Source organism: Mycteria americana, chromosome 1 (assembly GCF_035582795.1).
Source record: "Mycteria americana isolate JAX WOST 10 ecotype Jacksonville Zoo and Gardens chromosome 1, USCA_MyAme_1.0, whole genome shotgun sequence".
In the NCBI taxonomy this organism is placed as follows: Eukaryota; Metazoa; Chordata; class Aves; order Ciconiiformes; family Ciconiidae; genus Mycteria; species Mycteria americana.
The window spans coordinates 18,425,331-18,452,079 of record NC_134365.1 but is presented as its reverse complement, the minus strand read 5'-3'; positions in this window follow the sequence as shown (position 1 = coordinate 18,452,079).

Here is a 26,749-nt window from a genome sequence, read left to right as displayed (position 1 = left end):
AATTGTGATCACTTGTGTTACTGTGGAAATGCCGTTATATAGTAAAGTTAACAAAAAATACTTGTACTGAACAAAGAACCCACTAAAGAAGTAGTTTTGTTAGTAAAGGTTAAACAGACTTCTCACTGGCAACTGCAGAGATTATCAGCTCAGTGTGTGCCTGTCTATCTTGTCAAGCTGTTGGGCAATAATTGTGGGATATTTCAGTATATTCAGCTAGCTGAATTGTCTGTGCATTCTAGGGGAATAATCTATTCATTTCAGATGATAGGAGAGTTTTTAAAAACTGAGTTTTGTCTGCAGAAATAGGAGGTTTTTATTTCTGCAATTATGAAATGTTATAGTTGTACTTTGCATTAGAAAGGGGAATTTTATTCTCAATGAGCTTGACAGGATTCTTCTGTTTGCAGACTCGCTGATCTATTTGCAATACTCATTATCATTTTTTCTTAGTATTGAAAATATGTTTTACAATGTTTTGCATACACAAGCCAAAGAAAGGTAATTATTTATCAGCCAATGTATTCTAAATAGTTTAATTTATGCTATGACACAGAACATTTGTAATCTAACAATTATTATGCCTTGTTGTAAGGTGTAACTATAATTTCTCCTGTGTTTAAAATATTGCTTTTGTCCCTAATAAATGCAAAATTAGAAATAAAAACAATATTAGAAGAAGTTGCCTATCCTTTCAGGAAACTGAATCAAATTTCCTCTAACCAAAGCAGTTATTATACTATCTATTGCCTTGCACCTGCCTTTCATCTGTGTGCAGCCTAACTGACAATACGACTTTATACTTTCTTCGCAAAGCCTACATTTGTGACAGGCGTGTAGTAATTTGGAAAATATACAATATTATGGATACATACATCGCAATAGGCACGGACAATATGGTTGCTGGGAAATCTGGTTGATGGGGTCTTCCTTTTCTGAACTGCCTTGACTTTGATCTAATACATCTCTTATTAGCCTCTCACAAATTCTACAAACCTCCATTTCCTACAAGGTGTCTGAGAATGAGCTAAGGTTTCATGTGTTGTTTTTTAGGGTTTCGGGTTTTTTTATTTTTATCCTTTTATTAACACATTCACTCACATGTTACACAGGGACCTGCATTCTTATCCAATGTATGTTAAAGAGATTGTGTTGTATGATCAAATACAGGTGATGATCTCAGATATGATAACAATGTTAATACAGTTGCTGGATTCCACGTTTGCTTTATTGTGAACTAGTCTTGTACGGCAATAGCAACAAAATTTAATTTACGAACTGTAAGAAAGGCATTGAATCAACATTAAGATAAAAAAAGTCACGTATTGCAATAAAAGCATTGTAAACTCATTTAAGCTTACCTGCATATAGATTTTCCTTGTGAGCCACACAAAACAATAAAAGCAAGTTACTAAATGATGAAAAAAGTAAGTGGACAGGAACATGTCTGTGCATATGGTTGATTAGAAACATTATCCATGAATGCATCTAAAAATAAAAGAACAAAAGGGAAATATGTAATATTTTTCTTCAAATGAAAACTTAAAACAGCTCCCCGGAATGCTCTTTCAGTGTAATGAAGACATTTTCTCTTAAATATATGGCACCAAATTGAAAGTTTTTTCCCTTTCCTTAAAAGATAAAATTAAAGATGCATAACAACTTATAACCCTTATTGAATCATATCCATTGTATGATACAGTGGTATGATATCTGGAGTGCTGGTGAAAAACGAAACATTCTCTACAGTTTGTTTACGAAGAAAGGTCAATTAACATTATTCTTTTTCCTTATTTACTAATGACAGAAGAGGCTGTATGATTTTTAATGCACAGCCCAGCTGTACAAAAAATAGTTGCTATCACAGTATCCTTGTTAAATAAGAAGAAAATATATAATTGCATGAGAACATGACAGAATAGGTACTCTGCTGCAAGTCAATGTCCATTTGGTTTTCCTAGTATATTTTTCATTTCTTTGTTAATGTTTTTGTTAGTACTGCAGTAAAGACCAATTCTTTATCTGTTATACTAGTTCCTTCTTATTCAAAAGCATAATTCATTTACATAACTCAGAAACATTACCCAGAGAGCCTGTAGCAACTAGCTTTCTGTAAATTAAAACACTCCAACTTCATGCTCACTAGAAGGAATAAAACTAGAAGGAATAAAACTGGGCCTTGAACTTTTATGACCATTAGTGTACAATTCCAAATTAATAATTCCCATTTAAAGTGTCCATATCTGAGCACCTGATTAAGTAAATGGTAAAAATCAGGGGGAGGAGGAAGTTCTAAAGCAATCGCAGATCTTCTTAATCCAGGAAAGTGGTTACTTTTCAAAAATATAAATAATATTTTACTAATTTGAACATTAGAACATAAATTTTGAAATAAAAAAGTGGCTGATATATTGGTCAAGGATAAACAGGGTTCTGTTCTTTTTTCCCTCTCATTCTATAAGGCATGTAGAACAGGAGACTTTGGGGATTTCAGACCTGATAAGCAGCATGGCTCATAAGTCAGCCTATTTTTCTTCATTAATAAAAAAATGATGGCCCAATTACAAACATGTAGTTTACTATTTAACTAGTGCAAATCCATATTGCAAAGTCATTTTAAAAATAAAAGCTAAATATTTTGATTGTGGGATATCAGGTCATGACTTTGTACATTAAAATTCAAAAAAACAAAAAAAATTTAGTCACTTGCTAATCGAGTACCTCTCAGTAGTTCAACCTTTTCCCCAAAATTTTACCCTGAAAAAAATATCCAAATAGAGTGTTTTCAGTCAGCTCAGTTTGGGACTCCCCACCAAAATTCAGCAATTAACTGCTGGTGTGGGAATACCTATGTTGCAATTTAGCCATTAGCAATGACTGCCTTTGAGCAAAGTAAATAAGAAAATAAATAAATTACAGAATCTGGGTCATCTCAAGAATACCGGATTATCATCTTTCATTCTCACTAATTGTCATGAGTAATCATCAGTCCAGTAATTCACAGAGCAACACAGAGCACATGAGGGAGTTGGTCCGTGGTGTCTGGGCACCAGGATACAGACTTTTCCCTGCTGCCTTAGAGATGCGACTTGAAAGACTGGATCAGCTCCCTTGGGAAAGGGCCTCTTCCCCGGACACTGGATTCTTCACATATGGATTTCTTTATAGTTAGTGGAGATAGGAAGGTGCTTTTACTGTCTCACCCTAAAGTAGGTATGTAAAATGGGTCAGAGGGGTTGTATGTAAACTATCTATTTCCCCCTATCAATTACAAAGTGAATCTGATCAGCTGACTCAGATGTAGATGTCTGCTTTCTAGATATCGAAAGCTATGTGAGATGTATTTCACCAAAGGAGGCTACAAAACCTTTCATGCCCAGCACAGAATTGCCTCTCTTCTGAAAGGGAACAAATTGTTCATCTACTTTTGTAGTGCTCTTCCACTCTTATGGGTGCATCATGGAAGTGAAAGGACTTCCAGAAGAGGAATGAATATTTGGTGATGGAATGATGCTGGCAGAGGGCATGACCAAAAACCTTTAAAGTTCTAAACAAGGGAAGCAGTTTTTAATCTCCATCAGGACTGGCCTGGCTTTCTGAACCAAGAAATAAATATTATCTTGCTGCCTCGTTGTACAAGCTAAAAATCCCTCTGCTTAAAAGAAAGAAAAAACAAAGTTATTGGACTGAAACATGCAAACATAATGGAAAGCCATCCAAATTTTCTGAAGGAGACAGCAAATACATAATTTCACATTCCAGAGAACATGGAATTTCTTGTTCACCAAGATACATTTTAACATTTTCCTGGCTACATTTCAGACAACAGAACGCCTTTGGGACAGTCAGTCTGGATGTCTACCACAACAGATGTCTGTTACAGGTATTGTCAGCTTCTCAGATAAAATCCAGAGCTAGTATTCACAATGCTGGAATGAGCAAAATGAATATGTTTCTCTTACAAGACAGTAAAAAAACCCCACCCTCTCAACTACAATTTAAGTAATACCAGCATTATGAACAGTAAATAATTGCCTCAGTTTTTTGTAGCAAGACTGGCCTCCACAAATCCTAGATCCCTGAGATCAGGGGGGAAAGTCTGGAGCAATGAAGACTTACCATTGGTGGAAGAGTGTCAGGTCAGGCAATACTTAAGCAAACTGGACACACATAAATCCATGGGCCCTGATGGGAGGCACCCACAAATGCTGAGGGAGCTGGCTTATGTCATTGTGAGGACACTTTTGATTATATTTGGATGATCATGGTGGCTGAGAGAGGTGCCTGAGGACTGGAGGAAAGCAAATGTCCCTCCTGTCTTCAAGAAGGACAAGAAGGAGGACCCAGGGAACTACAGGCCAGACAGCCTCACCTCGGTCCCTGAGAATGTGATGGAGCAGCTAATCCTGGGAAAAATTTCCAGGCACATCATGAAAGAGAAGAAGGTGATCAGGAACAGTCAGCATGGCTTCACCAAGGCTAAGTCATGTTTGACCAGCCTGATAACCTTCTAAGGAAAAGGATGTATTAGTGGAAAAGGACCTGAAGGTCCTGGTGAACACAAAGTTGAACATGAGCCAGCAGTGGGCCTATGTCCTTGCAGCAAAGAGGGCGAATAGTATCCTGGGCAGCATGAAGAGGAGTGTTGCCAGTTGGTTGAGAGAGGTGATCCTCCCCCCTACTCAGCACTGATGAGGCTACACCTGGAGTGCTGTGTCCAGTTCTGGGCTTCCTAGGACAAGAGAGGTATGGAGAGAGTCCAGCAAAGGGTTGTGAAGATGATTAAGGAATTGGAACGTCTCTCTTATGAGGAAAGGCTGAGAGAGCTGGGACTGTTCAGCCTGGAGAAGAGAAGGCTCAGGGTGGATCTCATAAATGTGTAGAAATATCTGAATAGAGCGTGCAAAGAGGATGGAGCTGGGCTCTTTTGAGTGGTGCCCAGTGACAGGACAAGAGGCAATGGGCACTAACTGAAACACAGGAGAATCCATCTGAACATCAGGAAACTGTCTACTGTCGTTCTACTGTCAGGATGATCAAGCACTGGCACAGGTTTCCCAGGGAGGCTGTGGCATCTCCACCCTTGGAGATATTAAAAAGCAGTTTGGACATGGTCCTGGGAAACCTGCTTTAGGTGGCCCTGCTTGAGCAGGGGTATTGGGCAAGATCACCTCCAGAGGTCCCTTCCAACCTCAGCCTTTCTGTGATTCTGTGACTATAGTAATCTCTATGGCAAAATACTTCACTGTTGTGATAGTTTCACCACTCACTGGTGTAAAACAAAAAAATAAGAAGTGCATTGACCCTACAAAATATTTTATCATTACTATAACTGTTTTCCAGAAAATTTTGATGGGATTGAGGCAGATTTCCTTTGAGGCACTACAGTCCAGTACGTATTTTAGGATCAGAGAAGCTAGTGATCATCAAGACTTAAATTTTCCCCTTTTTCATCTGATTAAATAGGCTTTATTTCAGGCTTATTCTGGAAACCAATTAGCTGATGCATAGAACTAAAAAAATACACATATATGCTATTTCAAAAGTAGAGATTCCAACAAAAATTTCTAAAATTTGAACAGAAGAAAATTAAGTGTATTTTCTTAAATAACATATGCCCAGACCTGAAATGGTAAGGTTAGCTGACGTAGTACTAAGGATTTATATTGAGAGACAAATTTATTCCCATAGCAATAAGCAAAGTATAGATTCCAATCCAGTTAAAAAAAAAAAGTGATGTGTTACTAGTAGAATCCCCTTTTCTAATTTCAAAGGCTGAGTAAAAGTATATGAAAATTTCAAGGAAATAGATTAGATGCATACAATCTTTTAATCTTTCTTACTATTTAAGTTTATTTGTAAGAGGCTAGAAACAACATATACACAAATCTCCAACTATTAATAATGTTATCAAAGCTTAATTGTTAATTGTCTTTTCATTTAGCCTTCCTTAGAATCAAATCCACATTAACAATAGTTGCTAAGGAGAAAAATTGTCACATAAAAAATTACCACCCTTCTTACCATTTTATAATACGCTGTCTTCTTCATGACATTTTCCCCACATCATGAGCCATGTCTCTTGTACCTTTTGGTCATAGCTTGCTGTAAATCCATGGAATTTCAGGCAGTTAATGGTATTTATATCACAAATGGAAAAAAAAGCTTTGAGATTTAATCAGATCATTACCACTCAACAAGAGTCTGACATTAGTAAAGGTCTGAAAGTGAATAAAGTTTCTCTAAGCAAAACTGCTTTCATGACATATTTAACCTTTTGATGAAGCTGAACGCTTTTTCTCCCAGTATTTTCAGTAGTCTTTGTTGTGCATGAAAATAGTTATTGTCTTATTACTGTTTCCAGAATTTTAGACAGTGGCATTAAGTTTGACCCATGAGAATCTCCCAAGGTTGCAGAAGAATTTCTTGTCTACTGTATTTAGTTAAAATTAGCTCCTTCACCTTCATTTCACTAACTTAGGCTTCCATATTGACATTATGTTGTTTCAGATTATAGCAGTATTAATAAATGAATTCTGAGAATTCCTTGGGCCTACACTTATTTCTGTAATGAGATGTTTCCACATATCAAAGGACATACTGGGTTTTACTGAAGGACTTTAACTTTTCATAAAGAAACGTTCTTATGAAATAAAAATTCTGAGAATATTTCTTTATTGTGCTATATAGTCATAGTATCACACAAAAATTAGATTTAGTGGGAATGTCAAGACCCTCTTCAAGGCAAGGTCATCTATGTGCCATTCCTGGCAGATGGTCTATGCTTAAGATGTGAGTGGAACTCCACAGCCTTCCTGGGCAAAGGATTCCTGTGCTTTAATCTGCTGATCATTAGATTTTTTCCACGCTATGTTTAGTCAGTCTTTCTTGCTGCATCTGATGACACAGTCTGTCCTGCTCACCTTGTTCACAAGGAGTGTAGATATTTTCTCTTTTCAACATTACTTAAAATACCTGAAAGCAGTTACCATTTTCCTTCTATAACTTTGCTGCAGTTTAAATAAATAATCCCATTTCTTTCAATCTTTTCTCTTAGATAATTTTTTCTATACTCCTGATTATTCTCTTTGTTTTCCACTATAATCTCTCCAGCTGGTACACATTTTTCCTCTAGTGCAACATACAAATATTGGCATTAAATCTTTGCCCCATTTTCCCCTGTAACTCCCAGGCCTCTCTTTTGAAACCTGTTTGTGAGCCTGCTGTTCCCTTACTGGTTCTGTATTGCAGATTATTTCTGCTTAAGTGCTGTACCTTGTATTTCATCCAATTTTTAGGCCATTTCTCCAATTTGTCAAGATTGTTTCGAACTTTATTCCTGCCCCCATCCTTGTGATGTCTCTCAGTTTCATGACAACTGCAAATTTAATAAGTGTATTTTCCATTTCAATTCAATTTCAGTTCAATTTGTTAATAAAAACATTGAACAGAACTAGACCCATGACAGAACCCTGTATATTCCCACCTGACCCTTCCTTCTTTTTTGACAGTGAAATATTGCCAAGGACTCCATGGGTGCTGTTAGCAAAGCTGTCTAACACCCTCCTGGTAGTTTTCATCTGGACTACGATTCCAGAGTTTGCTTATGAGAATGTCAAAAGAGACAATTTCAAATGCCCTACGAAAGTCAATATACGACATCTACTGCTTTTCCCCTATTCACAGTTCCCGTAGTTCTATCATGGAAGGAAATTAAGCAGGTTTGACATTATTCATTCTTGACAAATCAGTGCTGTCTGTTATTTACCTCCTTGTTATCTTCTAGGTGCTTAGAAATAGGTTTGATTATTTCGTCAAAAATTTTTCCAGGAATTGAAATTAAGCTAGAAGTTCTATAATTCGGTGGCTTCTCTCTTTTTTATGGGTAGTCACAAAATTGGTTCTTCTTCAGGTCTTCCGACATTTATCTATGCTCCACAGTTTCTCAGAAGTAACCCTCGAATGCAAAGGCAGCTGTGTTTTGGTACACTGTACTTGTTAGCTATAGCTACACCTTATCTTCCACCTCTAATCACACCCAGTGCAGAGTTTACCATTTTTATGGTAACCATAAAAAGTTACTATTGGTAACCAGAGGTTACCATTCCGTTTTATGCTCTGCTTTTTGTCAGGGATACCCTGATACACTATCAATTGCTTAGATTATGCCAGCCAAGCTGCTTAAGTGATTACTCTCTTTTATTTCTGGCAAAATAAGCTGGGAAAGCTCATTTTCATCTTCATTTGAAACTCTTAAAGACAACCTGGCTCACTTTGACTAAAATGAGTTAGAAGGCACTCACATTATGATGTGAAGGAGAAAGTGATTAGCAGCTGGGAACAGGCTAGGGGTCATTACCTCTGCAGGCAACACAGCTGGAGAAGGAAGAAGGCATGTGTTCTGGCTTCAGTTTTCTTCTAGCTGAGAAAATCTAGCATTTCAAGAGATATCAGCATTGAACACTTGACTTTTTCACAATCGTATTTTCCAAAACATCTTGTAGTCAGCTAATACACCCGGTTCTTTCTTTTCCCTCCTGCTTCTATCTAATCAACTATTGAAAGTAGAGGAAATTTCACAGCTTTGCCCTCTATTGAATAATGTTATTTTTTCTTATCTGTCTGCATCTCCAGTTTTCAAGATTATCAAGTCCTTTCTATATGATATTCTTACACTTACTACATTGAATTATTTTTCTGAACATGATGTCATATGCAACTATCATTAGCACATCGTTATGGCTTTATATGGACGTTAATAAAAACATTAAATACAATTTGACCTAAGCCAAGTCCTTAAGGAATTTCACCAGAATGGAAGATCTGTAGTTTCCTTCAGCACAGTCCACCACAATCTCCCCTTTAGCTGTTCATTTACCCCATCACATTTTGTTGAGTAATCCTATCTTCTCCAGCTTCACTCATAATTTATGAGTAAAGCTCAAGGATGCATCTTTTAGGAATGATGCAGAGAACATTTTTCTGATGTGCATGTGAGACCCTGTGAGGAGCTCAAAAAGGCTGGAGGCCACAAACTGAGGCAGATCTATTTCTCTGACAAAGTGCAGTAGAAGTTATTTTTTAGTGACTCCCCCAACATCCTCATTTATCATTAGATCCTATTCCTCCTGGCATTAATTGCAGGGCTTTCACAGAACTTCAATGGGAGGAGAATCAGAATATCAAACAGGCAAGATCTCCCACAAACTGAAACCCTACATAGGAACAGGTCTAGCACAATTCACTGAGCAAATACTGGAGACACTTATGTAAGCTTCAAAGTCAATAAAGATAAAAATTTGGGCCAGGAACTGTAAAACTTTCAAGGAAAGTCATAGGACACTTGAAATCTGAACTGGATAAGTAATTAGAAAAAAGACATTATAAGCTGCAGGCTCTGATATACGTTGGAAGGCCCCTTTATTACGATGTGTAATTTATTTGACTAATCATAGAAATTTATACTCCATGGTGACAAGCACAGAAATTCACATATTATTTAATCCTTCTCTTTGTCTCATTGTAAATACAGTTCTTCATAGGGAATTGTGTTTTAGGAAATGGCTTTCAGTGACTTTCAGGCAGCAGTACAAGAAAAAAAAATTCTTCACCAGTTCTTATTGCCGTGGTGGTTTCTATTCTCCAACAACCATGAACAAAATACTGTATGGAAACACATGAAGAACCCTTTACATGTTGGGTCATAACACCGCTTCAAGGTTTCACTTTTGAAAAAGGATGACCTTTACACTTGAGGAATGGTCCTTCACAGCCCTATGTGAAAAGGACTTAAACACAGCTTTTCAGTGAAGGGTGACATGGTCATTCTTGATGAGAAATGCTGAGAATTCACAGATGTAAATTCACCTGAGACAGAAATATAGGCACAACAATACCCTGTTTAATGTGAAACCAGAAAATAAGGTTGAGGTTTATATAGTAAATACTCTGGGGATGAAAAACTATAAACAGAAAAAATACTGTGTCCCCATTATTCCAGAAAGCACCACTAGACTGTTGGGTTGGGTTATATATATAACCTAGCTAGACCTTTCCTTATAAAGTAAGTTTGCAAGTTATCTTGCCATTAGATACCTGAACAGATAGCACATTCATTGCGATGCTTTCGTACATTCATACACCATTGTCCAATCTCATAAAGATAGTTTAGATTATGAACATAAATCTAAGCATCAGGAACCGAAGCTAAGCCAATTTTTGTGCTGCTATTTTGTTGGCACACAATCTAAATATTTTAATTGGGTTTGGCTCCTGCTTTTAAACTGGATGGTATTCAGGCTAATGCTCAGTTAGGAGATACGTTTTCTGTAATAATGGAGAGGCCAACCAGCCACAGTTAGCACAACCAGAGGTTAGCACAAGAGCTATTGTTTCTGGCTGTGATATATTTTTCTCCTTGGCATAAGGATTTTCTTAGCATAAAGTTAATTGCTAGCAATGGGTTCCCTCAGAAATGTTTTGCCAAGAAATTAACTGCATGTATCATTAATGAAGTCAGTGTTTCTGCATCACTGTTCATAGAAAATACTCACGTAAATGAGGCAATAAACCCAGGAGATTCTATCAAAGTAAATGTGCCTAAGTACTTCTCTCCAGAAAAAGAAAGCTATAAAAATATTTTTTGCACTTCACAAATTTTTCTGAATTTTGCTGTCTGTTTTCCCAGTACCTTTATGTTGCTTCTCTCTGTATCTTAATCTTTAGAAGTACATTTTTCATGAGTACCTGGCTCAGACTGAAATAACCTGGAAAGCTTCAAAAGAAATAGTTCAACCTATTCTGAGACTGAGATGAGGAGAAACTGGTTTTGAATATTAACTTTCTGGTCGTTAAGATTATTTATTCTCTTTGAGAAACTAACAGAGCCATAAAATCAAGTGATGGAGATCAGATTTTCACCATTCACATGAAAAACAGCTCTTGGTTAACCAAGTCATGAGCCTTTCAAGAAGTCTCAGTTCATACATACCATACAGGAACCTCTTATAACTTTGACAGCAAAATTCAGCATATACTGAGCATCCCCCAGCTCCTGATGATGGTGGATGCATGTGGCCGTGTTGTACAGAACAGGACTTTCCTTGAAAATCCTGCAGTAGGCCACAAGTGCTGGATAAAGTAATCTTTTTTCTCTCTCTTACTCTCAGTAATTCCAGAGATCTCATTCCTGCCAGTTCTCTTAATTTCAGTAGTCAGCTGTGCTGGTTTTGGCTGGCATAGAGTGAATTTTCTTCATAGAGACTAGTATGAGGCTATGTTTTGGATTTGTGCTGAAAACAGTGTTGATAATACAGGGATGTTTTCGTTATTGCTGAGCAGTGCTTACACAGAGCCAAGGCCTTTTCTGCTCCTCACCCCACCAGTGAGTAGGCTGGGGGTGCACAAGGAGTTGGGAGGGGACACAGCTGGGACAGCTGACCCCAACTGACCAAAGGGCTATTCCATACCATATGGTGTCATGCTCAGCGTATAATGCTGGGGGAAGAAGAAGGAAGAGGGGCGCATTCAGAGTGATGGCGTTTGTCTTCCCAAGTAACCATTACGCGTGATGGAGCCCTGCTTTCCTGGAGATGGCTGAACACCTGCCTGCCCATGGGAAGGAGTGAATGAATTCTTTGGCTTGCTTTGCTTGTGTGTGTGGCTTTTGCTTTACCTACTAAACTGTCTTTATCTCAACCCATGACCTTTCTCACTTTTACTCTTCCAATTCTCTCCCCCATCCCTCTGGAGGGGGTGAGCGAGTGGCTGTGTGGGGCTTAGCTGCCGGCTGGGATTAAACCGTAACAGTCTTTTTTGGTGCCCAATGTGGGGCTCGAAGGGTTTGACATAATGACAGATTTGATCGGAATGTGCTAGATTGAATTTATGACTGCTATTGCTGTTTAGCTATTAATTGACAGGCTCGCGTGCTTGCCATGGGGCTTGCTTGCCTTACTGTATGTTGGATTCTAATGCTCGTTAGTGGCTGCTTTTGCTGCGTGCTGTACAGCTGGACTGCTTATCATCATACTCTACTGTGCCTGGGAACATTCTGATAACAGCAATGGCCGTGCGCCTGGGCTGGCAGATGGCCAGGGAATCGTTGCTGTTTCTGTGCTTCTGTACTGGACACGCTGGAACTCCAGTGTGAACTCGAGAAGGGACTGTGACCTCTGGATGAGTCCACGTGGGAGCAGGACACCCTGAAGCATCTGTGGCAGTGGATAAGTCCACGCCAGAGCAGGTACATCTTGAAGCGTCTGTGGCCGTGGTTATGGCTGTGCTGCAGCAGGTAGACCTCTGAAGGGATAGTAGCCCAAGGATAAGTCCACACTGGAGAAGGTACACCTCGAGGCATCTGTGGCTATGGATAAGTCCATGCTGCAGCAGGTACACCCTGAAGCATCAGTGGCTGTGCATGAGGTCCTGCTGGAGCACTTCAAAGCGTGTAGCCATGGATAAGCCCACAACAGAGCGGGGGTACTCCCCTGGTGTGACTGCAGCCATGGGTAAGGCCATGTTGGAGCATGTTTACTTCTGAAGGGACTGTGGCTGTGGGTAAGGCCATGCTGGAGCAGGTTTATCTCTGAAGACATTGAGGCCCATGGATAAGACCACGCTGGAACAGGTGCACCTCAAAGTGACTGCAGCTGTGGGTAAGTCTATGCCGCAGCAGGTATACCCCTGAAGAGACTGTGGCTCATAGATAAGGCTCCACTTGGAGCAGGTACACCCCTAAGGGACTGCAGTGTGTGGATAAGTCCAAGCCGGAGCAGGGGCAAGGGGAGGAGTTCATTACAGTGTTAAACCCTATAACTTGGCCCAAAGGGACCAGGGGTGGAGATTGTAAAGGGTGCCTTTAAATTGTTGTAACCCTGGATTTGAATTACATATTATAGGAATTACTATAGCAGGAGCCACCTGAACCAATGGAGGACAAGCCTTACAAGAAGCAGTGCAAGTGCAGCAGTGACCTGACCTGAGCTGGCTTTGGTGCCCAGTAACTCCAAGTAACACACCATCTCTCCTGTCCTTAGTGACCGTCATAACAGATGGAGCCCAAAGTCATGGACTAAATGAACTCAATGGACATTTTGTGGACATTTATGGACATTTTACAGACATTTCACAGCGGTGGTCCATAGACTAGGAATGATATCTGTGTATTATATCAAAGGATGGGAAGGGGGGGTGTGGTTATTTAGGATGTATTGGATAGTGTGAGACCTGAGTATGATGTAAATGGTATGGAATAAGGGGTGAAGAATGTGCTGGTTTTGGCTGGGATAGAGTTAGTTTTCTTCATAGTAGCTAGTATGGGGCTATGTTTTGGATTTGTGCTGGAAACAGCGTTGATAATACAGGGATTTTCGTTATTGCTGGGGGATGGCTGTGTAGTGCTTAGTTGCCGGCTGGGGTTAAACCACGACATCAGCCTACCTGTTTTCAGAGTTCAATCAGCTGAATGCCACCTCGAAGAAGACAGTCTGTAATGACTAGTCACTGCCAGATTTCCTCTCTAACACAAGGCAAATAATTTCAGTATTCACCAGCTAGTAATGACTTTTTTCCTGTAGTAGAGATACCCAGGAACAGCTACGGTGCTTTAAATACGTATCTTAATATGAATGTGTTCAAACTGCAATTTTGAGTTCTTCTTTTTCAAAATCCTCAAGGATACACAGAATTGCTGCATGCTCATGGGTGCACTTGACATTGGCTGGAACCATGATCTGAACGATCAAGCTATAACAAAGTCTAGACTCTTAAGTGAATATTGTTCTTCACTCCTGTGTGCCTCCATTCCTTGCAAATGAAGCAGAGCCAATGTTGCCCCCTTCCCTTCAGGTTATGAAGATAAGTTCTTCATTAGTGTTTTGAAAAATACCAGGTGCTGTGATGTGAACAGCAAAGAAACAACAAGAAGTAAACTTGTAATTCTGGATGCAGAATTTGAGTGGGTCAGGGCCCACTCACTGAGAAATTCAGATAGCAGTACTATTTATTCTCTGACTCTCTTCTTAAATACTATAACAATATATAGAATAAAAGCTGCACAGGCAGTTTTTCATTTTTTGAGTGGTTCATTCTGAAAATGTTAGCCACAGCACATTAAAAATCCTTTTCAGTCAACTTCCTTCGTGAAGAAAGCAAGAAGCTGACAGGAGGTGTATATTTGCATCTCGTCCCAGCATGGTGCTGGCATTCAGCCAGAGCATGCACCGAGAGCCAGGCATTCAGAGGCACTCCTTAGCGTATATGTAGCCTCTAGGAGCAGGGAACTGAACTCAACCACCTCAAGAGCCTTTGACCTTCCATTCTTATGATAGCAATCTAGACATAAGCACTTTTATCCACAGAGCAATAAGAAACTCTTAACAGCAGCAAAACATTTGCATCCGATTTTGGATAAAAGGAGCCTGGACTAATCAGTTTCTTCACACACGGAACAGCTACAAAAGATGGATTTTTGCAGGTACCTTTACAGAGACAAACTGAGTACATTCTTCTCTTGAACAGCTGCAGCATAGTTTCATGGTAAGCAATAAAACCAGACCCATGATGGCTAGTAAATTACTTTGAGATATTTCTATTTGATAGTTTTCTTACACTGAAATTGCTGCCTAACAGTAGCCCGTGCTGCAAACCCATACACAATTATTTCAAGGATGTGATTTCAAGGAACATATTTTGCTTTGCCTCCATGGAGATACACAGTAAAAATTTCACTTTAACATTCCAGTTTTCTTCGTATGTCCTATAGGAAATTAATTAAAACAAGCAGTTGCCAAGGAAGTACTGCAAACTTCTCTTAGAGAAATGTGTATATCCCATTGTATACATCTGAGCTAATAATTATTATGTATTATTAGCTGCATGCTGATAATAAGCTTGGTGCTTTGCCATTTATATTCTGCTGTTGCTGAGCTTGAAATGAACACCAGACAACTGTATGTTATCAGGAAAAATAACTATTGTTCTTTGCCTAGAAAATACCCCAGTGCTAATTTTACCATGAAAAGCAATCAATTTACAATTGCAACAGGAAATCAGGTAGACCTCAGAAAGACCCTATCTCACTGTCTTGCTATGTCAGTACATAACTTTCTATCCATGTGATTAAAATAAAATCAAGCAACAGTTTTTGCTAGTAGTGGGATTTCTTGCCTTTTAAAACTGAGTTCTGCCAGAATACGCTATAAGAAGACACAGATAAAACTTTTGAATTATTTTTATTCTCATCAGAAAGTATCCAGAGCATCACCATTCATCACCAGAACAGAGTGTAAAATGTATTATCTTCTCTAGAAGCACCTTGAGTAAAGTGAAGGGTAAATGAGACCACACTTTATAGATGCCCATCTCCTTCCATTTGTTACAGCAAATGTTGCAGTCCCAAGTCCATCAGTCCAAAATAAGGAACAGCACAAAGAGAATTCATGATTACAGAAAAAATGACTGCCATAGAGCTGAAATACTTCAGTAATGTAATGTAATAACTATTTATATCATAAATTTTGGGAAAATTCAGAAATGTACTTGAATGTTGCAAATCCATCTTTTTTGTCTACTATGTGCATATGCATTTGCACACATACAGACACATACTTCTGGTTGCAATAAAAGCTACCTAGGCTTTTAATACATATTTTTATTGGACAACTGTTAAATAAAAAAAAATTGAAATAATCCAGGGATTACTTATAACACCTCAACTCCCCACTCAAGTTGAATTCTAAGATACAAATATAATCACTTGATTTTTCCCCTTTGATCTCGTGAATCCTGCAGTCCTAGCTACATGCTGACCCCGCTCCATGATGAAAGGCCATCTGTTCCAGGAGCTAGCCTGTAATCCAGTCATCTGGGCACTCTGCTAGAGATTCATTCCTCCCCTGGAGCAGCACTGGAACCCAAATCTCCTACTTACTAAGCAGACACTTCTGGAAAAGCCACCACCCTTTTAGGTGAAACTTAAAGCAGACTTAGTCCTGAAATCTCAAAGCATCTCTGGCAGAGTCCTTGCAGGACCTAAGAACAGAGAGGCCTGTTTCTGGTACCCATGTTTCAACACAGTATACGTGTCTAGATTGAATTCAGACTCGACCTATACAAATATAGTCACTTCAGGATTTTCTTTTGCCTAAAATGTCGACACTTTGGGTATCCCCTCTCAAAACAAATCAGTTTGACTTCCCTGGATTGCTTGTATGAACAAATTCCCATGAATGCTCCCATCTCCCCTTGCTTGGTACTTCAGGTTTTTAGGAGTTTTGTAAACTGTGACGCTGTACAGTTAACAGTCAGAGAGGTGTCTTGGTCACAATTCCTTGCATATGGAGTGGCCGGCTAAACCAGACATTAGGGACAGAAGGGTATAAGGAAAACGCAGTCTCTCTGTCAGGCTTAAATGCCTACTGAAGAAATACCCTGAGAAGTGTATGTCTCTGCAACTAGGATTCACAGCCCAGCATTACCTTCATGCTGTGCCGTCGCCACTTTACCTCTGAGCACAGACATCTGAAAGCACTTGTCAGCCCTGTGCAAGTCATTTGATCCTAGTGATTGTACAGCCTCTCCGTTCAGACTGGGACTGTGTCTAATCATCAACATGAAAATGCCAAGGGCTTTAAATCCCTCCTCCAGGGAAGCACCTGATAAGAAACTCCACCCCAACCTTTCCCTCTCTTCCCTACCACTGAGAATTCCCACAGTAATTAATCATATTTTCAACATGCTACATCATCAGCATTCAAACAGTGATGAAGTAGGTGAATTGATTAAATGGCTTGGAACCAAGTGCCATTAAGTTGAAAATGGTGCGTGTTTGAATCAGTCCTTCGCTGCAAACAGTGCTAACAGCAAGATGATCTGGTGCTTGAACAAGATCACCTAATGGCACTCTCATGAAAGATCATTTTCACTAGGGATGCATCTATATGTTATCAGTTCAGACCACAGTCCAGGAGTGTTCTTGCATTACTCACTGGTATCAGAAAGCAGGCTCTAAAGAGTCATGAACTTTCTTTCCTCAGCTACTGAGCCGTAGGCTTCATCCCATATTGCAGGCAAAATCCTGACCTCAGCTATTAGTGCTTTCCGCAATCCTCAGCTGGCTAGTGGTTACTGATGTACCTTGATGTGATGTCTTCAATGCCTAAATATCCACCAGATGCTGGACTGTCAGATCTGGTCCCTCATAAGAATAAGTTTGGTGCCCATTCTACAAAATACATAATCGTGTTCAAGGTCTTGGCCCTACAGCGGTTTTATGGTCTATGCCCAAGATATCAGGAGAACAAAAATCTACAACTCAGAAATTAAAAGCATCAGTGACAGCTCTAGTCTTCCAGTATAACAGAACATTCTACTGCAGCAGTAGAGTTCATCTATGCAGGTGACGTGTGTTTCTTAAAGGCTGATCCAAAAATGCACTCCCTACTCTCCCCACCCTCTACCCGCGCCCTCCAGAAAAATGTGCCGTCACAAATCTCATCTGCTGCTGCACCCAGCGCAGAGTGCATTTCTTTTACCTTGCCCTCTCTAACAAATACATCACAAGATGTACATTTTAAAAAATAATGAAGGAAGAAAGGCTAAAACTCTAAGAAAGTAAGAGTCCTTACTTTCTACTGCTACACGTGTGCCGTTCTCCTGGGAAAGGACAACAAACTGTATGTGGCAGATGCATAGTCACAGTAATGAATACTTCTCTGGAAGGTGTTCAGGCACTTTGAGATTAAGAAATAAATTTATAAACCTGGAAAGGATAGGATAGGATAAGATAGGATAGGACAGGATAGGATAGGATGATAGGATAGGTTTTCAGGTCTTTGACTTACTTGCGTATTCTTTGTGCTGCCATCTCCATTCTAAAGCAACACTATTCTTTTGAGAGAAATACAGTACAACCCTGCATGTGTTGAGAATCATGTTTATTCACAACAATTCCATTATGCACTGTTTTCAAGTAATTGACTCATTTCTCATGTAAAGGTATTTTTAAATACGTGCCTTCTAACTGAAGGCATTCTGTAGCTTAAATTTCTGTGAAAGTTTATCATAAACACAGGTAAGACAGCAACCAATCTAAGGCTACTGACTGTTTGACATCTGTGACTCTTGCACTGAAAAAATGTTATTCAATCTGAAAGAACCAAAATGTATCCCATAGGAATTTCATAAAGTATGTGTGTTTATGTATCCTCACCTAAACAAACCCTGTTTGTTGGAATCTGTGAGAAGCTGTTTTGAAGAGCTATCGATTTTTCTGTCATTTTCCATCACCCTTTTTGATTTTACTTTAAATCTTAGAACGCTTTCCTTTTTATACTCTCAGAATTAATCATATGCCCTTCGCTGTCTGAGCAGAGCCGAGCCCACCTGAGCACAAGCCCTGAGCCCCCCATGCTTGGCATGCAGCTCTGGGCTCCATACTGCTAATGTCTTCTTAATGTGCTTCTACTTGGGCACACTTTGGAGCACTGCTGGTTCTGCACATTTTCTGTCTTGAAAGAGAATAATTGTGTTATCGCTTTAACTGAAATAGTAATATTCATTTTTTATTTTATGTTCTCAGACATAATTTCTTAGCAAACCAACCCTCAAAGAAGTTAGGAAGTAATTTGAAAAATTATCTGAAAAAGAAGATCTCATTAAATATCTCCTGAAGGCTTTTGTTAACAATTAAGTTTCTCTGGTGTTTTTATATTTATATGTATGCACACACATAGACACACTTCTTTTTTAAATTGAAATTGATTTTAAGATGTTCCTTCAAGATATACACTACTCTAGTATGTGTATTTCTTACCACTGTTCCTACCTCATATTTAACCTAGAAAGGACACATTTTAACTTAAAAAACACATCCAGGAAATTTTATATATATGTGTGTTATCCCATATCTTCCTTTTAGCTATTTTCTTAACACCATGCCAGCAAGAACTTTCAAAAAGCTCATTTTAGTCATTGCATACTCAAAGCTGTCAGCTAACTCTCTTTGGAGCATCCACATATTCTCACCGGCTAACATTCTCAGGCCCTGTATTTAAAAAGTGACAGAATTCATGCTCTGATTCCATCCAAGGAGATGAAAGAGAGATGACAGTAGGTAGTAGTAGCAAGAAAAATGCTTAGGGAGCAAAATAGATTAGATTAGATTACATTCCATTCCATTACATTAGATGATAAAGCACTGAAGAAAGTGAGAAGTACCTAGACGGGAAAGAGTAATATAGGAAAGGAGGGAGGGAGAGGGAAAGGAAAGGAATGCTGTAAAAGGGGAGTAAGGAGAGAGAAGAAACTCAGAGAAATAAATTAAATTGAGAAGAAATTTTTGAACAATACAGAAAATTTGAGTCAAAAAAATAGTTATTAAGAAAAAAGTATTTGTAAATTAGTCCCGCAGAAAATGTGGTTACTGAACAGGACTAGAGAAAAAGAGGTGGTGGTCGCCGGAGCTTTAGTAAAGGGTAGTGTTTGTGGTTGTTGGTTTTGAAATGGCAGTGAGCATGCTTTATAAAATATTGAAAACTTTGAGTCCATGCTGCTCTGACTACATATAGCACACACACAAAGTGTGAATGCTTTCCCACATTAGACGAGAAAGGAGTGGCACTCCAGTCCAAGCCCAGCTTGGCATTCCTTTAGGATAGTACATATCGCCTTCATTTCCTCTTTGAAAGGTGACTTCTGCCTTAAGAGCACTGTGGTCAAGCTCTTTCTCTGCCTGTGAACTGCCAGGCATCTGGGCGTAAAGGAAAGAATTCATTGTCCTTTTTTAAGCCAGTCAGGAGCTGTTAACTCCAAATTGGCTGATTGTCTTATCTCTGGCTTCAGGATGAACCTATCTAAGTGTCAGAATCTTAAGCTGTTGAGAGAACTATCGATCGAATCTTTACAGTCAAAAGTCTTTAAATCACTCAAAATGCAAGAGAGGTTTAGGGACTTCTCAGGTAAAAACTAGAGCTCTGAATTGCTGTGAAAACACTTTTAAGTGCAACTTCAATTTCTGTTCAAAAAGGGTCAGAACCAGAATGCCCCAAAAATAAGGTTTACTGGGCATTTTTGTCTCCTGTATTGTTTTGGTATTAAACAATGTTGGACGCACCATGTAAATCATTAAGAATCTATCCACTCACTACTGACGTTGTTCATTAAACATATCATTTGTGTAATAGCACTTCATTAATTATAGAGCTCCTGAATAATGAAAATAATTGTCAAATAATATATTCACTGGATAATGGCAAAAATAGGCAAATAGTATTACGTAATTCCTGTAATAATTTAGCATAACAATATTTTCTGGAATGAAACACTATCAGACAAGTATTAACAGTTTACACATATGAAATTATTAGCTCTTTCAGATTAACTGTCTCCTGGGCCTTTATAAAGTGATATTATGCAATGGAAGACCAAAGACAACAAAGGATTCCACTTTCAACTCACCATACACAGAATACTGATCTAGAGTCCTGTGATTAAAATCCTATTCATATAAAGTATCTGTGTTTAATATGCGTGGAGATATATATATATATATATGTTTTCATAAATGACTCCTAGATATACTAAAAACCTATGGAAAACTACCTTAAAAATTTAATGTAGGAAAAGGAATAACTTTTCCCACATTCAGAAATGTCAGAATAATTTTTATTATCTGCAATAGTTAAACAGTTAATTCAAACATTTTAAGTAACTCATACTAATGCTTTTAGACATTTTTTTCTTTAACAAAAATCACAACTAATTGAAATTGTTAACTTAGAACTGTAGTTACAGCAGCAACCACATTTCTTTTTTAATATGGACAGTAAATTGTCAGGGTTTTTTTGTCTGGCTACATATGACAAACTTTTATAACTAAAAAATCCATTACAATCTTCTTATTAAAAAAAAAGTCATAAGTATTTATTCAAAAAGTCAGTTGTAATAATAGCCAAGGAAAGATTCATTTTGTGTTATGTACACCTTTAAAAGTTGTGAAACATTTGCTTTGAGGAGCAACTTCTCACCCTGAGAAAGTCCCAGAAGAAAGTAAATGGCCACATCTCCCATTAATTATGCTCCAATGGTGCAGTATTTGGCCAGATTCACATGCAAGTCTAAATAGTCAGATTGAACTGGTGGGAAGTGAGAGGTTACAGCACTTTACTCGTAGCTGTCATCAGAGTACACAGGTTAATAATGGTTCACATGCCTCTCTCTGTTCTTCCCAATGTATTTTAGTACTGTTTATGTTACAGTTCCTTCTACATGGTCCCAATGTATTCAATAACCACCTTTTGAGAGGATGTCTACTGACTGCAGCTAAGGATCTTCCAGCAGTAAGAGCTGAGGTGAAGTGCTTTATGAAGCACTTCTTTGCAATTATGGCTATATAGGTCAGTTGTAAGCAACCTTTCATGTTAACCAAACCCTCAATCTTAGAGGTTTTCTTTTTTTCCCAAAGACCTACACAATATAGCTAATGACATCGAACTCAGTATACCTATCTCAAAAGGATTAAGGTGATAATCCCGTTTACTGAACCCTGAAGGCAATTTCCTTCGTGTTCTCTATGTCACAAATTCTATATCCTCTTTCTGCAACTCTGATCATACCAGATAAACATCATGGTCCACTCTGAGAATTTTTTAGCTCTGCTTCTTCCATGTTTTATTACACCAATGAAGTATGAATGTTACTCAATTTGGATATGCATAGGATAAAACTTTTCATTTTAATAGTTCTCATAATTAAGCCATTGTTTCCAGTGATGGTACTAGCCGCCATCATCACAGATGGACCTGGTATCATTTTTTTCTTTTTGCAGTCAAAAGGAGGTTGGAAATGGAAAGTACTAATAGGAAGAAGTGATACAAGAATATTCATGGTCTTTGGTATAGTGAAGAGCTTCAGAACCAGCAAGTGCAGGAGGAAACACCAGATCTGGTCAGGTGGGAAAGATAAAGCCTAATGTGATACTGAATGGAGAGCAGAGATTGAGCAGGTAAAAAAACTGGAACTAGGAACCAGTACAGGGAGCATTTCTGGGAGACATTTCTTGTCAGGAGCTGATAAATGGTGGGAAAATAGTTGTAGGTAGGTGAAAACACTGCAACAGCGAAATTTTGCATGGTGGTGAGGCAGAACTGTGTGAACACAGAGGGCTTCTGCCTAAGAAAATAGAGCTCCCAAGACGGTGAAAAGGTGCTTTGTAATAAAGAAGACTTTTGCCTAGAAGATTGCTGCCTTATTTGTTCCAGGAGTGGAAGGGAAGGGACACATGAATAACTGACCACAGGACAGCCAGATACAGCATGCCAGATGCCCCAGAATAGCTTCACACGTGAATGCTCTTACTCTGCAGGTAATAGCAGGTAGTGAGACTTTGTAACTTTAACCTCTCAGGCAGTGGAAGGCATCTGAAATGCCTCCTAGGCAGAATTTAGGAGCAATGCAGACAGCCCTGCCTACCTTGCTTAGGTACCTGAGATGACCACAGGCACAGAAGGCTTCAAGGAAAGGTCCTGCAAAGGATTCATCTCAGCAAAGACAGGATTCAAAAGGAGTAACTAGAGCCCTTTGAGGTTCAAAAAGTACATGCCCCTGGGCCTAACTATACTGATTTACTGGTATATATTCCTTCTAATATCCCTCCTTCTTGGTCTATGAGTCTGGTATTTAGGATTCCTTAGACCCTTACCAGGCATTCCCATATGTAATCTGTTAAAATGTAACCTATATGGTAATCTGAGACGCTGATGCTCTTGTTTCTCATCTCTAGGTGTAGGATGGGCTAGTTCTTGAGGCGAACACGCTAAATACTTGGCCGAGAGAATGGGCTATGTGTGTAAGCTCAAAGGAGGTTTCACAGAGCAGTCTTGCTAAATCCCTGAGGCAGTCACCTAAGGCAATTTCAGATACACCCATGTCTTTGTACTATCTAGCTGGTCAGCTTGAGCGTCCTAACCCTCAGTGTCCTGGCAGATGTGAGCTCCATTTGAAGACATTCACTGTCTTCTGTTGAATGTAAATTGACCTGGGGGTATAATTCAGCCATATGAACTTCACTGTGGACACGGTAGATAACTCTTAGATGTTAGAGTGCTGAGCATCACATATCCCGAGAGTCTTCGCCTCTGTGTGTCATCTTGCACAGGGTATTAAGAAGATGCACCAATTAATTTTTATGAGTAATTCAGATACTTCAGTGAGGAGCACCACGGAAATACTAATGAGGAAATTAATTATTCTACACGGATAGCAAAATTAGATGTGTTCAGCAAAGATGGCATGTGCTCGTTCACTTACCAGCAGTAAGAATACCAATATTGGTATTGGTATATTGAATACATATACCAATATATTGGTATATATTGGTATATTGAATTGGAATATTGATTAGTTGCTCATTAAATCTGCACCATTCATTCTGACAGATGCCTCTCTGAACCAAATCAGTCCTGTTCCTGCCATTATTCATCCCATCGTACTATAGGCACTTAATTGAGGTGCCTCCATTTTCTACTTTTTCCGAGGTCAGTGGGATGAAACAGGCCACCCCAGGGACCATTCAGCTCCTGCAGTGGCAGAATCAGATGTGAAAGTTACCTGTCTCCTGACAGGCTATCAGCAGAACGTTGAATAACTACACTTGAATTTTAGGTATTTCAGTAAGTGTCTAATTTAGGTAGGCTACATCAGGGCATATGTCACCTTGCAATTAAGAACTATTATAAGACAAAGGGACATTAAGACACAGTCTAGATTACATTAACAATCTGAATTCAGGCATTTCTTAATTTTATGTGCTTCACTCTGCCTCCCAGATAATGTTACTTTAATACTGGAGATTTTTTGACAGTACATTAGGGCTTATGTCAACTTTTCTGAATGTTTTGTTTTGCTGTCACCTTAGCAGGACAATCAGAAAAAGAGCAAGCTGGGCTACATGCCTTTCAACCTAGTCACTGAGTCCAGCAGACTCTCATGCCTGTTAACTTTTGTTGTGCACCACTGTTCATCTCCATGTCCCACCAGCTACATACTCTCTTTTTCCCATACCAGCAAGTCTCCTTTCATTTTGTTATTGTCCATGTTTCCCTTTCAAACTTATTTAGAAACTTTCTTTTTTTGGAATGCCAGGTATCACAGGCCAAAAATGGTTTCATTTTCATTCTGATTTGAATCTCCTCGTATTCTTCTTTTTCCTGCCTCCTTTCAGTGCTCTGCCTACTTGAGTCAGTGTGTTGAATGGATCTCCAAACAGTTCTTAATTAGGGATAACTGGACAATATAAGAAGAGATATTCATGTCCCATCCCTCCTCCCTTTTAAAAATTTGTCATTAGCTTAAAAACAGAATTTAGTCAGGTAGATAGAGAGACATAAAACTAAAATTTTGACCTTTTTTGTGGATTATTAATGCATTCTGAACCAGGGAATGCAGAAGACACTACCAAACTACCGCAGAAGCTGTTATTAGGCAGCTTCTATTTGAACCCTCCCTCACTCTTCCAGCTGATCATGACTGTTGTTGCCTTAGCTTTCTCCCTAGGTAATCAGGAAAAAAAATTAGACCATCCTGGAGAGCAGCTCAGACCATCCAAGATCTGGACCACTCTTTGGAAGTAGCCCTCTCTCCCTTTTTCTCCAGTAACTGTCACAAAAGCTGTGGGTAGACACTGCCCTAAATTAGGCACCTCAGTTGCCTGCCTGAAGTTCAGCATGAATGCACCAAAAGCAAAAGTCTGTAGGATTAATGAGTTTACTCTCGTCTCATTGAAATTCCATAGTCTTTCTTGTTCTCAAATCAAAACCAGCAGAAAGCATAGTAGTGGGGCTTTTATCTCACTGCTTGACAGATCACAGAGAAAATGCCTGGAATTATATAGGAAATACTTTGATGTTATTGCATGAGATTTAGTTCTATGGATCTATCTAACCACTTACCTAAGCAAATCAGATATGACACAGGAAAGAAAAACATTCTTGAAGGCAATATGAAAGCTCTTCCTTGCTGCTAGTGGTGATGTCCAAGCAAATTAAGTTTGTATAGTATTTAGTAGTGTCTTTTTTAAAAGAGGACAAGATTATCCAGAGTAGCTGTAGGGATATTAAAAGAAAAAAATAGAAATTTTGGAAAGGAGAAAAGTTTTGGGGTTTCTGAGTACAACAAAGCCTGTAGGAAACTGTTTAGAGAGCATGTTATTCCATGTCCACTTACTTCTAGTTTCTTTGTACCTTTCACTGAAGTACTTGATACAGTTCTTCTAGATTAGAGGATGCTGGTCCACAAGGAAACTGCTTGTGATCCAACATGATAATTCCTATGACTCAGAAATTTATAAACTCTTTGATGTACTACTGATCCTCAAGTACTCATGTAAGGTTCAATTGAGTAAAGAGTTCAAGAATAGGACATAATTAAGTAATTCTTCCTAGAACAAAATGCAATACTATAATCAGATTCTGAACAATAATCAAAATGAAACTCAACACTCAAAAGTTATGTTTTTACAAACAAATCAGAGAGGCTGGACTTCAAGATCTGTAAGAGTCTCTCCTGTTTAAGGTAAATAAAGAGTTCACATTGCTAAGGACTGATGAAACTGAACTGGGTGTGGCAATTGTTATTGTTGATGGAATAAAGAGCTTGGCATATTTATTTACTTTTCACAGTCTTACTGAAATGCTGAGTCTTTCATTATTAAACATGTTCCATCGTTAATCCTTGAATTTCTTTTAAAACATAGGAGTCATAAGTTTCTGAGGTGGAACAGCAAGAACGGATGCCAGCAAAAATAACAAGCTGTTATACTGTAGATATGTGATTTGCTGGCTCAGCCTCAGCTAAAATGCAAAGTGATACTGTTCCTCTTTCTTTTCATCCTTCACTCATTGCTCAGTTTGTCACCCTGCTTTGTAAATTAGAGTGATAGAGAAATAATCATTAACAAATCTTGCTTGTGAATGACAAATAGACTGAAGAAAAATCATTTTTTTCTTGTTTGTACATCATACTATATATACAAAAGAGGTAGAGATCATTATACTGGAAGCAACTGATAGCACCTAAGAAATTACTGATTTCTCTTTGGGATTTCTTTATTTAGCTTGAAGAAATATCTTCATGAACTTAAATGCAGAATTTTATAATTGACTTTTGGTTTTGTGATCTATTTTTTAAATTGTTGTCATCAAGCTATAGCTCCTTTTACTCTGCCCACCTTCCACAAAGCACACTATTTCACGAAGCATTTTTTAACAATTTCACTGTCATGTTTTTTTCCCCTTGTGCTCACTGTAACAGTCCAAGGAGGACTAAGCAGGGTAGAGAAATTAATCTGATTCAGAAAGAAAAGCTGAGAAGCTTCCTAAAGCAGTAGACAGAGATGGCAAAAGGAGGAAGCAAAGCATGCAGCTATTCATCTTTTTATCTTTTCTTTTTTTTTTTAAAGGAGAGGGGAATGTCTTAGTTTTGTCTCCTGTATAATGGCGGGGGCAGGGGGGGAGAAGTTTTGCTTTAGTTAAGAAGTTTCATGTTGAAACACAGTGTGCTGGAGGAGAACAACCTTTAGGAACTGGCTCACAGTTACAATTTATGAAACAAAAACAGGGACTAGGTTCTCTTCCTGGGAGATGGAGGTCACAGCTCAACAAGCTTGGAAATGTGTGACCTCTGAAGGCTTTGCAGATGACAGGAACTCAAAAGCCTTTTAAGGAAAAGTAATGTGACTCATCAAACTTGAAAG